Source organism: Chelonoidis abingdonii, chromosome 6 (genome assembly GCF_003597395.2).
Source record: "Chelonoidis abingdonii isolate Lonesome George chromosome 6, CheloAbing_2.0, whole genome shotgun sequence".
NCBI classification, from domain to species: domain Eukaryota; kingdom Metazoa; phylum Chordata; order Testudines; family Testudinidae; genus Chelonoidis; species Chelonoidis abingdonii.
Window position 1 is genome coordinate 4289800 of NC_133774.1, and position 16805 is coordinate 4306604.

The 16805-nt window shown below is 47.6% G+C and overlaps 1 protein-coding gene across 1 annotated transcript in view; it reads left to right on the forward strand.

Moving 5' to 3' along the window:
- CNTFR (ciliary neurotrophic factor receptor) overlaps positions 1-16805 on the forward strand; it is a 470837-nt gene that overhangs the window by 40194 nt on the left and 413838 nt on the right. The window lies entirely within an intron of this gene.

Below are 16805 nucleotides of genomic sequence, written 5' to 3' on the forward strand. Positions count from 1 at the left end.
GCTGGTGCTGGGAGAGAGATACCAGAGTCAGATCCTTTGCTGGTGATGAGCATGTATAATACGGATCAGAAGTGCTCTGGAAAATATTTTCCTTCGATTTTCCTTGCTTGTTATTTCTGGGTGTGGGGAGGAAGCGCTGTTGAGGGTGAAGGACAGGTAGAGATCATATGAAATCAAAACAGCCGCTTCTCTGCCAGTGCCCCCCAGGCCCCTCCAGAGTACTGAAGCAAGCAGATGCTGCTGCTGCATAGCTGTGCTGTGCCTTCTGTGCTTTGTAATGTGGTGTCCCAACCATCAACACCCTGCATCTGCCAGTCCCGCACTGTTGCATTTGCAGTCATTAATAGGAGCTTCTGCGTCATCGAGGGCAGTGCAGCCTAGTGGAGAGAGCACTTGGCTGCGGGTCTGCAGACCTGGGCTCTATCCCCAGCTTTGCCCCTGGCCTGCTGTGTGACTTCCCCTCTCTGTGCCTCAGTTTCCCCTCCCATCCTTTGACTATTCAGATTGTGAGCTCTGTGGAGCAGGGACTCTCTCTGGAGGTGTCTACCTCACACATGAAGGTGTGATTTTTTTTTTTTTTTTTTTTTTTTAGCCTGGGGGCGCATACCCCTACTAGGTTCGATCTAGCTAGCACTGATAGCATGAGAAATGAAGGCATAGCTGGGCAACCGGAGTCTATACCCAGCGGGTATAGCTGGGATGGGTATGCTGGGCCGGGCGCCAGTCTGCCCTTTGTTTGCTGTGTAAACATACCTGCTGGGTGCTGGTCTCAGCTGGCGCCTTGCAATGGCGTTGTGATGCAGACAGTAGATAACAGTAGTGAGTATAGGAGAGGCGAGCGTGGAGGCTGCTCCCCACAGCTAGGCAGAAACCTAGGTCCTTTTGCTGCAACTGGTCGTGTCCCAGAGGGCTCGGTCAGGATCGGGGCCCCGTTGGGCTCGGCAAAGCCAGAGGAAGACCCAACTCTTGCCCCAAAACACTTGTGGTGCAACAGAAAGGATGCAACGAAAAGGAGGAGGGGACACGGAGAGAAACAGCAGTAACCCCTGGCTACCTCGGCCAGCTCTGTGCCTAACTGGATGGCCCTGGGTCACTTACAAGCCTTGTTTAGGGGAAGGGTTTGCCCCTGGCCTGTCAGTCCTTGGCCGGCCGGTTTCTTGCAGGGGTCTCGGCAGAGGTTCGGCGCTGAGCCGCGCTCTCAGAGTGCCGGGGGCATGGAGAGAGAGCAGGGAAGATGGGAGGTTGCTATTGAGATTATAACTGAGGACATAAGTGGATGCTGTTGGGATGAGTCTTCTAACTGGAATGTCAATACAGATGGAGGCAATCTATAAAGCAGTGACAGAGAGGGAAGGAGAGGTGGCAGCCGGTGTCAAAAGTGGTTTATTTTCAGTGCCACTCAGATGAAAGTTGACAATGAAGAGTGTGGTGGAGAACCAGGCGCAATGAAACAAAGGGAAAACTGCAGGGGGCACCTCCAGGCCAAGAGCAAACAAATCGCCTCAACTACAGGTTACTCTGCTAATAGAGGACTTGATCCAGGCAACTCTTGGTGAGAAATGCATCCCAGCATGGCATCTCTTCTGTGTAGTGAGCGAGTTTATGTCCCAGAAAATACAGCCTGGATCAACTATTTACTGAGTAGGAGGAACTGAAAAGGGAAACAGACTTGAGGATAGTGGGGGAGCTATGTCACTGTGGTGCATTGAAAACTATTGTTAAAACTGTAAGCTGTCACTTTAAACGTAAGGGGTTTTTCCTGGTCCTGCTTGCAGGCTGGGGGACTCTGTAGGGAAGCATGCAATCTGGGCTTTAAGCAGTTGGTCTGCAGAGAGGAAGCCTAGAGAGTAAAGTGGGTGAACCGTGCCTCTGTTTTAGGGAGCAGCCTGCTTTGTGTCTCTCTCTGTTTTGGGATTCTTGCGTACTAGGGCTCTGGATTTTAAGAAATAAAATCATGTTACAGCCTTCCAGCAAGAGGATGTATGTTTTCATCTAACTTCTCTGTGCATAGCTGTGGTCAAAAGTTACCAGTGACTGTGAAATAAGAAGTCAGTTAAAGGGAAGTAACCATGGCAGTGCACTTATCTGCACCAAAGCTCATAGAAGGGAATGAAGAAATTCAGAGAGCCAGGTGTGGCGGGAGAAAGTGTTAAAATCTATGACTATAGAAGAAGCAGGATTGTAAACCCTTCCTTCTGCCCTTGAAACCTCTCAATCTGCTGAAAGGTGGCTGAGCCCTAGAAGACAATGCCGGTTGGAACGGACTGACCTTTCTCTACTGAGGAAGAACATACTGTAGAAGAACCAGCTGATATGGCTTTGTGGCAAGGAGAATACTGAGAATGTATTGTGGCTTGCAAGGGAAAGAGAACAACCTGAGGCCTGGTCTACGCTTAAGAATTAGATGAAACTAGCTGTGTTGCTGAGGGTTGTGGAAAGTTAAATACTGAGAGCTGCACATAAGTTGACCTAACCCCCAGCGTAGACCCAGCTAGGCTGGTGGAAGAATTCTTCCCTTGACCCGGCTACCGTGACTTGGTGAAGTCGATTAATGACATTGATGGGAAAACCCCTTCCCATAATGTAGGAGGTGTCTGGAGGCATAGCTGCAGCTGTGGTTTTGTAACGCTTGTGCAGATACAGTCTGAATGGAGTGAATTGCCACTAACCAGAGAGGCTACAGGGAATAAAGAAGGGTTTTCACAAATCTAGCAGGAGGGAAAGAAAGAAAGCAGACCTGTTAAGTATAGGGGAAGAAATCGATGTGAGTCCCAAAGTGGCTGAGATACTCAACTCCTCTTTAAATCTGTGTATAACAAGACTATTAAAGACGTGAGGAAGACCTCACAAAAATAGCTATTGATAAAGCCAGGATAAGGATATACTGGGAACTTTTTGAATGGTTAGCTGATCTGGATAAGTGGCCTTCAGAGTATTGAGGGAATTCGCTCTTGAATTTAGCTAATCGCTGGCACTTAATTTAAAAAAACCCAAACAATCATCAAGATCCGGGAAGGTCCCAGAAGATGCAGGGAGGTGTAGAACCAGTCTTCTGAGGAAAGAAGGGAAACGATCCTAGCAAGTCCTGTCCAGTGAATAGCTTCTGTCCCTAATAAAAGTAATACCACTAAAATAAACAAGCTGTAAACGTGCGTGGGAACCACCATGATACACAGCAATAAGGTTTGTAAAGCACACGTGGTTCCGGACCGTCTGGATTGTTTTGGTGATAAGAGGACCGATGCAGTGGCTGGAAGAAATGCAGTAATAGAGCCAGAACTTTGTGTGTGTCTGATGCCAAGTCTCAAGAAATCTTGCAGGGTTTAATTGCTTTCCGTATGGACACTGCAGGGCTGGCATAGTGCGGTTTGCAAAGTGGCTGCTGAGAGGGGTAAAGGGACGTATATGGCACATCCTTCCCCTGCTCTGTCCAGCTGTGAGTCCTGCATCTCCTGTGCTGCCTACAGTGGATCCAGTTTACCGCTATTAAAAAGTCAGCTTCTTGTTGGTCGTCTTTCCCAAACCTCTGTCCACCGGCCTCTGTCCTTAGAGCCCTCCTGGAGTGTCAGGGAAGCTCGGAGCACATTGTGGGCATGATCCTACGCCAGGAGGTAACAGTGTATGTAGTGAGGTCTCTAGCTGGGGAAAGACGTCTAGTGGAGTGCTGCGTGGCTTGATGTTAGGTGGCTCGGATTTAGTGTCTTCATTGATCTGGTAGGGCCGAGCTATCTCTGTCTGAGGGGTTTAGCTGGTCCCCCTCACCTAGTATCTGAATATACTCCAGTTTTACCAAAACCCTTTTATCCAAACCACCCTGTTATCTGACTCCCTTCCTTGTTCGCCAGCACAAGACTCATGGGGGCCAAGGAAGAGATTGAGGGGACTGAGAAGGGGAGTGAGGCGCTGGCCAGGGGGGAGGCTACTCTGCTGCTGAATGGTGCCTGCCCTCTTGATTATTCGAGCACAATCCATGCTCCTTGGAAAATCAGAAGCAAACATATATATTATCCCAAAACTTGTGTGAGGCAAGGTCATAATGTTATCCCCATTTTACAGGTAGGGAATTGAGGTATGGAGAGAGTAAGTCACACAGGATGTTTATAGCAGAGCAGAGAGTGAACCCAGATCTCTCCTAGCCCAGGCTAATGCTCTAGCTCCAAAACGTCTGTTAGTCTATAAGGTGCCACAGGATTCTCTGCTGCTTGGACCATCCTTGCTGCCTTTTGAAATGCCACCCATGTCCCAAACTGCAAACCCCAGCATGGCCAGGTAACTAACAGAGAGAAAGAGAGAGAGACAGGCAATGGCGATTGGGAGACTTTTGCCCAGAAAGGACTCTCGTGATCATCTAGCCTGGCCTTCTGGAGAACACAGGTCAGACAAACTCGCCTCATCATTTCTGCATCAAGCCCATAACTTGTGCTTGAGCTACAGCAGATCTTGTAGAAAAACATCCAGTCTTGACCTCGAGGCTCCAAGTGACAGATAATCCACCACCTCTCTTGGCAAGTTCTGGTGGTTAATTACCTTCGTTGTTAAAAATCCACACCTTACTTCTCGCCTGAATTTGTCTAGCTTCAGCTTCCGAGTCATTCTGCCTTTGGTGGTGTGGTGCTCTGTGTCTTGAGGGAACACCCAGCACCCCCATGTTTGTCCTTGTAAAATGATTGCGTGGTATCCAATGCAAAGGTTGTCATGTCGGGTGTCTTTGGCAGGCTCATGAGGCACTGAGCATTGTTGTTATAGCGATGTTATAGGTTATAGTTATGAGACTGAAAATATGTCTTCATGGCTTAAAATAAGCCCAGGCAAAACTCTCCAGGAGCAGAGGGGCAGTTCACACCTCATCAGGGCATGTATGGGACAAACCCAGCCCAGCCTCACAGGAACAAAGGACACAAGCCTAGGCAGCAACAAAAAGATCTGTTGGACTCTCGTGAGTCACCCCACATTCCTTTGCCCAGTGTGGGAGTACGATGAGGTAATGCTCACCTGATTGAAGCGGGGGGAAGCCAAGAGGGAAGGAAGAACATGATAAGAGAGAGAGATGTTTCCCATGCTCTTTCCTCTCTCTTCCACCTCCATCTACAGACACCACTAAGTGACTGAAGTGCTGATCAAAGGGGAGAGCCTGGCTGAAGGGCAGCCAGGCAGCCTGTGGTGAGAAGCATCTAAGTTTGTAAGGGCACTGAAAGTGTTAAGATCAGCTTAGAATGCGTTTTGCTTTTATTTCATTTGACCAAATCTGACTTGTTGTGCTTAGATTTTAAGTGATTATAAAAGTCAATCTTTTGTAGTTAATAAATCTTGTTTGTTCTACCTGAAGCAGTGTGTATTGGTTTGAAGCATGTCAGACTCCCCTTGGGATAACAAGCCTAATACATATCAATTTCTTTGTGAAATTGACAAACTCATATAAGCTTGCAGCATCCAGTGGGGATAACCAGACACTGAAAGATGGAGGTTCCCAGGGTTGTGTCTGAGATCAGAGATCCTGGCTAGTGTCATTGGGTTGCACAATCCAAGGAGCAACTTACATGCTAGAGGCTGCGTGAACAGTCCAGGAGTGGGGTTCTCACAGCAGAGCAGGGTAAGGCTGGATCCCAGAGTGAAGGATTGGAGTGGTCTGGATAACACCAGAGGGGAACATCACAGGCAGCTGGAAGGACGAGCCCCTGCTGTGAGAAGTCTTTCCCCCGTGTCAGTACTTATAGACCACGATCAAGTCACCTCTTAACCTTTTCTTGCATACGCTAAATAGATTGAGCTTCTGTAGTTTCTCACTGAGGCAGGTTTTCCAGACCTCCAATCATTCTCCTAGCTCTTTTTTGAACCCTTTACACTTTGTCAACATCCTTAGTGGACGCTGTGTCTAGTAATGATCTCACCCTGCTGCACACTGTACGGTGTGCTGTCATACCACCTCTCTATTGTTACCTGATGGTCCTCTGCTTATCTGTGCAAAGATTGTCTTTGCCCTCTGAGCCGCAGCATCACACTGGGAGCTCATGTTCAGCTGGTTATCTACCATCACTCCTCTGTCCTTTTCAGTCTTGCTGTTTTCCCGGAAACAGATCACTGACCTCAAAGTGTGACCTACATTCTTTGTCCCTAGATGCATGACCTTGCTTATGCCTGTGTTTAAGAAGCATTGCGTTCAATTTAGAAAGAGAATAGCTGGTAGATCTGAGGGAGGAGGGGGAAACGATCCACAACACCGGTACCTGGGGGAAGAGAGAATTCTGGGAAGGGTGGCGGGGAGAAGGGGGAGGGTTAGATGCTGTAACTGACAAAACGCAGGTAAGTGTTTGCAGTGGGATGCGATGAAGGAGAGGCCGCCTGTGCAGCGACCTCGCTGTTCCAGAGCAGGGATGAAATACAGCCCTAAGGAGGCTGCCTTTGGGTTGTTTCAGTTGCTCCTGGGATCAAGCTGCAGGTGAATAGTTGTAAGCTCAGGGAACAAGACTGCGGACAATAGTCTGGGCTGGAGGAGATTGGCTCTCTGGGGAGAGGGACTGTGTCGCTCAGCTAGTTGTGGCTGTGTTTGCCCACCTGCTTTGGGATTGGGATTGCTCTTGGAGCTGATGGCTTTCCTTTTCTGTCCCTGTTGCTCCCAGCTCCTTTCCCTGATCGGCTTCTTGTTGCCCTGTGACCATTTTGGGCTTAATATCTTGTGACCTATTTCAGCCCTCTCCTCGCCACTTGACATTTCCCTGCATTGAAATGCACGAGCTACTTCTCTGCCCCAGGTCTTCGTTTTCCCACGTCCCCTTAGATCTCGGTTTGCTCAGGTATTTGCTTGACCTTTCCAGTAAATCCCCAGCACATGAAGAGGGCTGATTCTGTGGTTGCCCCTCTGCGGCACTCCACTAGTTGCTCCCACAAGCTGGAGCCATTTCCATCTGCCACCGCTCTCTGGCCTCGGTACCATGCTAGCTTGTAGCCGCAGAACCTGGCAGCATGGCTGTGCTTGCTAACGACATACAGTCCTTTTCTATTGCAGCCACAGCTGCCTTGGCATCCACAAAGCCTGGCTCTGGTCTCGTTTATGCTGGCGGGGCTCAATTTACTGTTGATCTATGAACCTGGAGGAGTTGGGCCAGGGCTCTGAGGTGCCACCGAAAGTTCCTGCACACACGCTTACCTAGCTGGCTCTTGCTCATGCGCTCAGGGTCTAACTGCCGTATTTTGGGTTGGGAGGGAGTCTTCCCCTCCGCCCCCCTCCAGGTGGGTTGGCTGTCACTTTGTGTTAAACTGTCCTGCTGGGACTCCAGCATGAGCAGACTGTTAGAAAGCTGGGCACAACCCCCAAGTTGGTTGTGAGTTCTTTACTTACACTTGGTAATTCGTTGGTGCAGTCTAAGCGTCTCTGTTAGGCACTATAACAGCTTAAACATGGAGTCACAGACCGTCCCCTTGGGTACTCCGATCTGTCTCACCATTCAGGTAAGTATCAGAGGGGTAGCCATGTTAGTCTGGATCTTAAAAAGTGGCAAAAATTCCTGTGGCTCCTTAAAGACTAACAGACGTATTGGAGCATGAGCTTTCGTGGATGAATACCCACTTTGTCAGATGCATTCGGGTAAGCTTACCTTTGTGATAGATGGTCCCTTGCACCAAGAATGTCAGCAATATTCAGGTTATTCCCAGTCCCAAAGGGCCAGTCACTTACCCCAGCTCAATTGCACCTTAGCTCTCACAGCAGAGCCCATGCTGATAGCCAATCCTATAATAAACTATATACAGATTTATTAAATAAGAAAAGGAATCGAGAGAGTTATTTACAAGGTTAAAGTAGGGAAACGTGCATACACAAATGAGTTACAATCTTAAGTTTCAAAAGGTAATAGGAGCTTTTATACTCAGCAAGCTCCATATGTCCTTTAAGGCAAAGCCACCGAGGATCCCTTGCTTATTCTTAGAAAACCTTGCTCACCAGAGTCCTAGTAGCACAGAGATCCAGTTCCTCCTTTTTAGGGTGTTTTCCTCCCCTTCTCCCATGTGCTCTGGACTGCAAACTCGGCTGATGGGAGGAATCCACTTGCACGACTCATCTTCATGGGTGGGAGAAGAGCAGCATAACCGTGACTTTTGTCCTCTTTAATATCCCACAACAGCCTGTCTTGCGTCGATGGGTGCTGGGCGTGACACCTTTTGTTGGAGGTCAGCGCTTTACCCTAGGATTAATGTATGCAGCAACTCACAAGCTTTTAATAAAGTCTAACCACACTTTTATAATCATACTACCTATCTATACTAATACAGTGATGAGCCAGACTGATTCCAGCTATGTATTTGTCAGTATTCATAGGATCATAGAAGATTAGGATTGGAAGGGACCTCAGGAGGTATCTAGTCCAACCCCTGCTCAAAGCAGGACCAATCCCCAACTAAATCATCCCAGCCAGGGCTTTGTCAAGCCAGGCCTTAAAAACCTCTGAAGATGGAGATTCCACCACCTCCCTAGGGAACCCATTCCAGTGCTTCACCACCCTCCTAGTGAAATAGTGTTTCCTAATATCCAACCTAGACCTCCCCCACTGCAACTTGAGACCATTGCTTCTTGTTCGGTCATCTGCTGCCACCACTGAGAACAGTCTAGCTCCATCCTCTTTGCAACCCCCTTCAGGTGGTGAAGGCTGCTATCAACCTTCACTCTCTTTTCTGCAGACTAAGTAATCCCAGTTATTCTCAGCCTCTCCTCATAAGTCATGTGCCCCAGCCCCTGATCATTTTCTTTACCCTCTGCTGTACTCTCTCCAATTGTCACATCCTTCTGTAGTGGGGGCCAAACTGGATGCAATACTCCAGGTGTGGCCTCACCAGTGCCAAATAGAGGGGAATAATCACTTCCTCAATCTGCTGGCATGCTCCTACTATGCAGCCCAATATGCATTGGCCTTCTGTGGCAACAAGGGCACACTGTTGACTCATAGCTAGCTTCTCGTCCACTCTGATGCCCAGGTCCTTTTCTTCAGAACTGCTTCTTAAATGTCAGTCCCAGCTGTAGCGGTACATGGGATTCTCCGTTATAAGGTGCAGGACTCTGTACTTGTTGTTGTTGTTGAACCTCATCAGATTTCTTTAGCCCAATCCCCAATTGTTCTAGATCACTCTGGACCTTATCCTACCTTTCAAGCATATCTACCTCTACCCCCGCTTAGTGGCTCCATGAATTTGTCGAGGGTGCAATTCTATCTATCGTCCCGATCATTAATGAAGATGTTGAACAAAACCAGCCCAGGACCGACCCTGGGACACTCTGCTTGTACCGGCTGCAGCTAGACATCGAGCCATTGATCTGTACCCATAGGACTAATGATCTAGCCATTTTCTATCCACCTTATAGTCCATTCATCCAATCCATCTTTTTAACTTGCTGGCAAGAATACTGTGGAGACGTGTATCAAAAGCTTGCTAATGTCAAGGTATATCACATCACAGCTTTTCCCATAACACAGAACCCTATTCAACTGACACGGGGACCTTGACATGAGCTGGTCTTCCAGTCACCGTTGGATGAGGGTTGGTGCTTGCCGGGATTACCTGAGTTATTGAATTCTCTGCCATTCAGAGCATAGTGCAACTTGTCCCTCCTTTCTGTGCTTGTGGCACATTAATAGTGTTAGTTTTCCTGTGGGCTGTAATACTTCGATCTATTTCAGCTGCTGGGTTTAGTGTGCAGGTGCTGGGTGGTGCTGGCCTGTGATATGCAGAAGATCATACTGGATGATTCATAGATTCATAACTCTAGGACTGGAAGGACCTTGGGAGGTCATCGAGTCCAGCCCGCCTCATGGCAGGACCAAATCCGTCTAGACCATCCCTGACAGACATTTATCTAACCTACTCTTCAATATCTCCAGAGATGGAGATTCCACAACCTCCTAGGGCAATTTATTCCAGTGTTTAACTACCCTGACAGTTAGGAACTTTTTCCATATGTTCCAACTAAATCTCCCTTGCTGCGTTAAGCCATTGCTTCTTGTTTATCCTTAGAGCTAAGGTGAACAGTTTTCCCTCCTCCTGATGGACCCTTTTAGATACCTGAAACTGCTACATGTCCCTCTCAGTTTCTTTTTCCAAACTAAATAACCCAATTTTTCAGCCTTTCTTCATAGGTCATGTTCTCAAGACCTTTATCATTCTTTGCTCTTCTCTGGACCCTCTCCAATTTTCCACATCTTTCTTGAAATGCGGTGCCCACAACTGGACACTACTCCAGTTTGAGGCCTAACCAGCGCAGAGTAGAGCGGAAGAATGACGTCTCGTATCTTGTTTACAACACACTGTAATGCATCCCAGAATCACGTCTGCTTTTTTGCAACCAGTATCACACTGTTGACTCATATTTAGCGTTGGGTCCACTATGACCCTAGATCTCTTTTTGCCCCATACTCCTCCTAGACAGTTCTCTCCAGTCTGTATGGTTGAAACTGATTGTTCCTTCCTAAGTGGAGCACTTGCATTTGTCTTTATTGAACTTCATCCGGTTTACCTCAGCCATTCTCCAATTTGTCCAGATCATTTTGAATTTGACCCTGTCCTCCAAGCAGTTGCAATCCCTCCCAGTTTGGTATCATCCGCAAACTTAATAGCGTTCTTTCTATGCCAACATCTAAGTCGTTGATGAAGATATGAACAGAGCGGCCCAAAACAGACTCTGTGGGACCCCACTTGTATTACCTTTCCAGCAGATTGGGAGCCATTAATGGAGCCACTCTCTGAGTACGGGTTCTCCAGCTAGTTATGCACCCACCTTTAGTAGCCCCATCTAAATTGTTTTGCGTTTATCATAAGGATCATGCGAAACCGTATCAAATGCCTACTAAAGTCTAGTATACCACATCCACCGCTTCTCCCTTATCACACAAGACTTGTATTCCTATCAAGAAAGCTATCAGATTGGTTTGACACGATTTGTTCTTTACAAATCCATGCTGGCTATCCCTATCACCTTACACCTTCCAAGTGTTTCAGATGATTTCTTTAATTACTTGCTCCATTATCTTCCCAGGCACAGAAGTTAAACTAGCTGGTCTGTAGTTTCCTGGTTGTTTTTATTCCTTTTTTATAGTATGGGCACTAATTTGCCTTTTCCAGTCTTCTGGAATCTCTCTCGTCTCCCTGACTTTCCAAAGATAAAGCTAGAGGCTCAGATACCTCCTCTATTAACTCCTTGAGTATTCTAGGAGCATTTCATCAGGCCCCCATCACCACCAAATCTTGGGCTTTGGATGATTTTGTTAGTTGTTTAAAAAAAGCTTCATCCACCTCTTCCACCTGGTTAGGTGGCCTGTAGTAGACTCCTAGCACATCATCACCCTTGTTTTTTACCCCATGTCCATCTCCACCTCAGTCCAAGTGTGTACATTTTTAATATAAGGCAACTCCTCCTCCCTTTTTCCCCTGTTTATCCTTCCTGAACCAACTATACCCATCCACACCAACATTCCAATCATGTGTATTATCCCACCAAGTTTCAGTGATGCCAACAATGTCATAGTTGTACTTATTTATTAGCACTTCCCGTTCTTCCTGCTTATTACCCATACTTCTCGCATTTGTATATAGGTATCTAAGATACTGGTTTTATCTTGCCTCCCAGTTTTGCCCTGACCCTCCTTTCTCTCTGCCGTTATAGCCCATGCTCCCTATGGTGGTCCCTTCTGGCCTTAAACTCTATGACTCTCTGACCGAGATCTACGCTGCCTCTATAGGAGCCCTCCGGCACAGTGGCTATTCCAAGGTCCGAGAGAGGGTGTACTGAGAAAGTGGGCATGAGAGGAGGTGTCGCTGAAGCAACCCTATGCCCTGATGAAGCAGTGGCACATAAGGGCCACTGAATCCAGGGAATAAGTTAAAGCAGCCCTCAGGGCACTCTAGCCTGCCCTGGGGTTGTTTAATTGCAACTCCCAGACTGACCCTGACACCAGTGCAGGGGGGAATTTGGCATGCTGGTTCCCAGTGAGTTTACTCCTGATTTACAGTCACAAGAATTGGGCCCCCGTAACTAACTGGCAGCAAACAACAGCTTTCAACGACAATCGAGTAAAGTATTCCCATTCTCTGTGGCGTATAACTGGGACTTCTGGGGCATTTGTTCAGTCTGCAAATGGACTGTTCCTCTGTAGCTCCCGTGTGGCCAAGAACAGGCTGCATTGTGGGATTTCATTTTCCTGACAAAGGCAGGGCAAGCATGACCATTGTTTGCAAAAACATGGATTACTATTGTTGTATCTTACGGCTTTTCAGAAACCTGAAAGCCAATGCCGCCCCCCCCCCCCTTCCAACCGCACATTGACAAGCTGTCCAACAAAGTCCAAGCTGGGTCAAAGAGTGCAATAGAGGGCAGTGTATTCAGATGCCGGAAGGTGTCTGTTGGAATGGTGTTAAATTATTATAGATCCCCGTGGTTGGCAAGAGTGTGGGAAAACGTGGGAAGTTTAAATTTGCTGAAGAATTCTGGAAGCAGGGTTCTCTCAGCATCAAACAGGCCATATAAAAAGTTAGTAAAAAAGCAAACATTGCACTTGAATATTGACCCAACTGTGTACTTTGAACGTGCGTACTTATGCAGATGTGAAAGGGTTGTGGTCAGTCAGTCGTATTCATCAAACAAATTACACAAAACAACCTATAAATGGCAAACTGAGAACTACCTAACCTGGGTCAGCCGACCCTGTACAACTGCACAGCCGCAAAAGTTGCCTCAAAAAGTAATTAATTTAATAAGCAAATGATTAATAAAATAGTAAGTGTCAGTCGGACCTCAGTCTGTCCATTGTGTCCCTTCCAAAAATATTCATTAAAAAAAGTTATGTAATGCCAACATAGCACATATTGAGAACATGTAACTCCTTCAAAAATGGGTATAAATATTGAAAAATATCATAAGCTCAGCTCTCACCCTAATTAACATCTAAAAGACCTGTAATGCTGTTAAAGAACCCAGGGTAGCCAGCTGCCTGCTCTGGGAAATACTTAACAAACTAAGTGTTTACAAAAGACAAAACAAAGAAAAAATGAAGGCCTTCATCTGAAACAGGTATCTATACCAGCTTTGCAAGGCCAACATAGTTACTAAGAAATTATGCTTTAAAAATTAAGGCTTATTTAAAAAGTAGCGTTGCGTAACTATTTGCTGCCTGGCTGTAATTCTTTCTTTCAAATAAACAGCTTTGTATTTAAAAAAACCCACACACGCTAAATCTGGGTTTTGACTGGCGCTAATACTGTAATTTCTGCCCAGCTGCTGGGCCAATACAGGTCCCAGCCCTGCAGGGGTTAGCAAGGCACTGCAAGGAATTGTATTAGATCTGCTATTATTTAATATCTTCATGACTGATCTAGGAGGAGCAGGCAATTCTCATAAAGATGAAGCTAATGAAATTCACAGATGATACTAAATTGGGAGAAACTGCACAAGCTACTGAGGACAAAGAAATCAAAAAGAGATCTGTGGAAATTATAAACATAGATGTGAGGAGAAGGAAAAGTACAGGTTACTGCAAGGGGGCATTTCAAGCCCACGAGCTGACAGATTTCAGTGCGGGAGAGAGAGGGCAGATTTTCAGACAGGCTCAGAGCGTTGGGTTTTGAACTTTTTGGACAATCTGACCGCAAAGCTGGGTGCTGAGCGCTGTGAAATCTGACCCCGAAGGTTTACATTTGGGGCAGATGCCATATTTTTGTTCTGTTTGCGCAGCTACTGGCACAACGGGACCCTGATCCACGCCTGGCTCCTTGGTGCTGCTGTGGCACCAATACAGAATAATAGTAACAGAAAAGCCATAGCTATTAGAAAACTGCATGTGTGGTGGTTTTTAAGCACATTAAGAAGAACTGGATCCGACCCCCACTGCTCAGTCATTTATACCTGGTCAAAATGCTACCAAATGATGGGTGTGATTGATCAAGGTGCTTGAGAATCAGGCCCAGTGTTTTCAAAATACAAAAGATTAGGAATACCAGTGCTTATAGGGAAGCTACCTGTGATGCTCATCAGCTGAGCATGCTCCCAACCCTGCTTTTTGAGGGTGCATTTCCCTCCCCCCACCACGTGTAGGATCCGACAAAAGGTCTGTGTGCCACATATACTCTTATTTTGAGGGCATCAACGGAGCGTGAGTGGTGCTGAGGCATCTTGCCTGCCAGTCTGTACAGGTGTAAAGTTCTCCATCAGCGTCTATACCAGGGTAGGCAACCTATGGCACGATTGCCGATTTTCACTGGCACTCGCACTGCCTGGTCCTGGCCACTGGTCTGGGGGGCTCTGCATTTTAATTTAATTTTAAATGAAGCTTCTTAAACATTTTAATAACGGTATTTACATACAACAATAGTTTAGTTATATATTATAGACTCATAGAAAGAGACCTTCTAAAAAGGGCAAAATGTATCACTGGCACACGAACCCTTAAATGAGAGTGAATGAATGAAGACTCGGCACAGCACTTCCGAAAGGTTGCCGACCCCTGATCTATACTACCCTGGCAGTTGTCGAGCTTGTAAAGTGCAAGAGTGGGAAGCCCTGAGTGGGGTTTTATGTTTCAGACTAAACAGGGAATTTAAAATAGAAGAGTATTGACACTGGAATGTTGACAATAGCGACAAAGTCAGGACAGGAAGATGTTTAGGTTCTCATGGTAACATTCGCCTAAAGCCTGAAGCTCCTTCACCTCGTAAATTACTAATCTGAGCTTCTCCACGGTAAACTGCAAGGTAAATAAATATTCTCCTTGGGAACGTCTTTCCCGGATAAATAGACACTCCCCTCCCTGCCGCCTTGGTATTTTCATGCATTTCAAAAAGTCGGAGCAGTTCACAATCCAAAACAAGCAGCGTTTAGCTCCTGCTGCGAAGGGAACGAGTTAGGCACCAGGACTGTCATTTTAGCTGCTCTCATACAGAGGAGGATGTTACAGTAAATTTGCTTATTTCACCAAAGGAGAATCCGGTGGGTTTGATGGAAACCGGATGAGACAGGCTCGGTAAATGGGTTTTGCTGGCCGAATTGAAATCAAAGAAGCGTGCACGTGAGGTGCGACTGGTCAAGAATTGACTCTGGAAGGAATTAAGGGCAGCGAGTTAGCGAGCCCCTGAAACAACCTCTCTCTGTAGCCATCTAGGTACTTACATGGTCCTCATCACCCGTGTGCCTCTCGACAAAGGCAACTGAACTCAGAGCAGGTGCTGGTATATCCAGTCCTGCTGCTCCATCAGCTCAATGACCGAGGAGTTGGGGATTGGCTGCTGGGTTGGGATTTGCCAGAGTCAATGGTGCCGATATCAGCGCTTGTACCCTCGGTTGCTCTGGTGCCAGACGTGACTCCGAGGTTGGCAAAGGAGGTGCCGGCGCCTGTTGCTGAGAGACAGTCACCTCTGGCTTGCACAGTCTCTTCTGGCTTGGAGACAGGGAACGGTGCTGAGTCACTTGCACTCGACGCGGTGCTGGAGAGGTCCGGTGCCGCGTGCCTCTGAGTCCACTTGCAGTGCCGTACCTAAAGCCACCGCCGGGGCACTGCACACCGACACGCTCGGTGCCAGAACTTGGGGGATCCGGTCTAAGGGCCGCCTCTATAAGGAGCTGCTTGAGCCTAAAGTCCTGCTCCTTTTTGGTTCGAGGTCTGAATGCCTTAGAGATCCTACACTTGTCGGCCTGGTGAGACTCCCCGAGACACTTCAAAGAAGAGTTGTGGAGGTCTCCCATTGGCATAGGCTTTGAGCAGGCTGAACACGGTTTAAGACCCGGAGCGTGAGCCTGGGCGGCAGGCAGGGAGGAATGGGGAGGATTCCTTCCAACCCGTTAAATCTAATTACAAACTTAACTGTAACAACTACTGCACTATACTAACTATACAACTAGAACAACAACTATCTAAAACTGGGAAGAAAAAGCTAGGGAGAGTGGAGGACAGCCATGCCGCACTCCTAATTGGAATCAGTATGAGCGAGCACTCGAAGAAGAACACTTCTGTAGTCTACAGCACTCGAGTGGGTCCGGGGCAAGCAGATGGGGACCTAGACACTTTCTCCTTGGGCTCTGTTCCCTGCAGAGCTGCTGCTGGCCTCCTCTTCTCTGCACCTGCCAGCGGAGTTGGTCACATGTGGAGCGGCGCTTTTATTACACCCCGTAGAGTGGGAAGAGCTGCTACCCAGTCTATGATGCACATGGGTCCCACGGAGAAGCTGACTCAACTAGAATTGCTCTGGAGGTGGGGAACTCCTGCTGCAGCATGGCCTCAGGATGGGCGGTGGCTTAAAATCTGCTCCTGAACGCAGAGCCAGGCTGGGTTAGGACTTGGATGGGGAAGTGCAGGCAAAACACTGCTGTTGGGAATTGAGGGGGAAACTGTTTGGCTTTCTTCCTTCTCAAGCTGCGCCCAAGAAATGCCCCCTCCTCCCCCGGGGGGGGGATGGATATCACCAGAGTTGCCCTCTTTTAGAGAAGGCGTGAAGCTGAGGTCCTGGCTGCTTGTTGGGACCAGTTCCTCAGTTGGTGCAAATCAGTATTGAAGTCAGTGGAGTGACTCCAAGTTTACCCCAGTCAAAGGCTCTGGCCTAGGGTGTCCGCTAGGGAGTCCCGGCCATATTCAGGTTTGCACTGTTACCTTCTGACTGGATTTCCCCCTAATGCTGGTTTTCTGAGCTGCTGAGAGTTTTGTTCCGTATAGGCGGTGGTTGTAGGTGCCTGCCCTGAGATGGCTGCATGACACTCCAAGGGGAGGGGCTGGTGGGGCTAACTGATTTCCATAGAGGGTCACAAACTAAGGGCTTTCCCAGGGCGTTTTGCCGGAGTAACC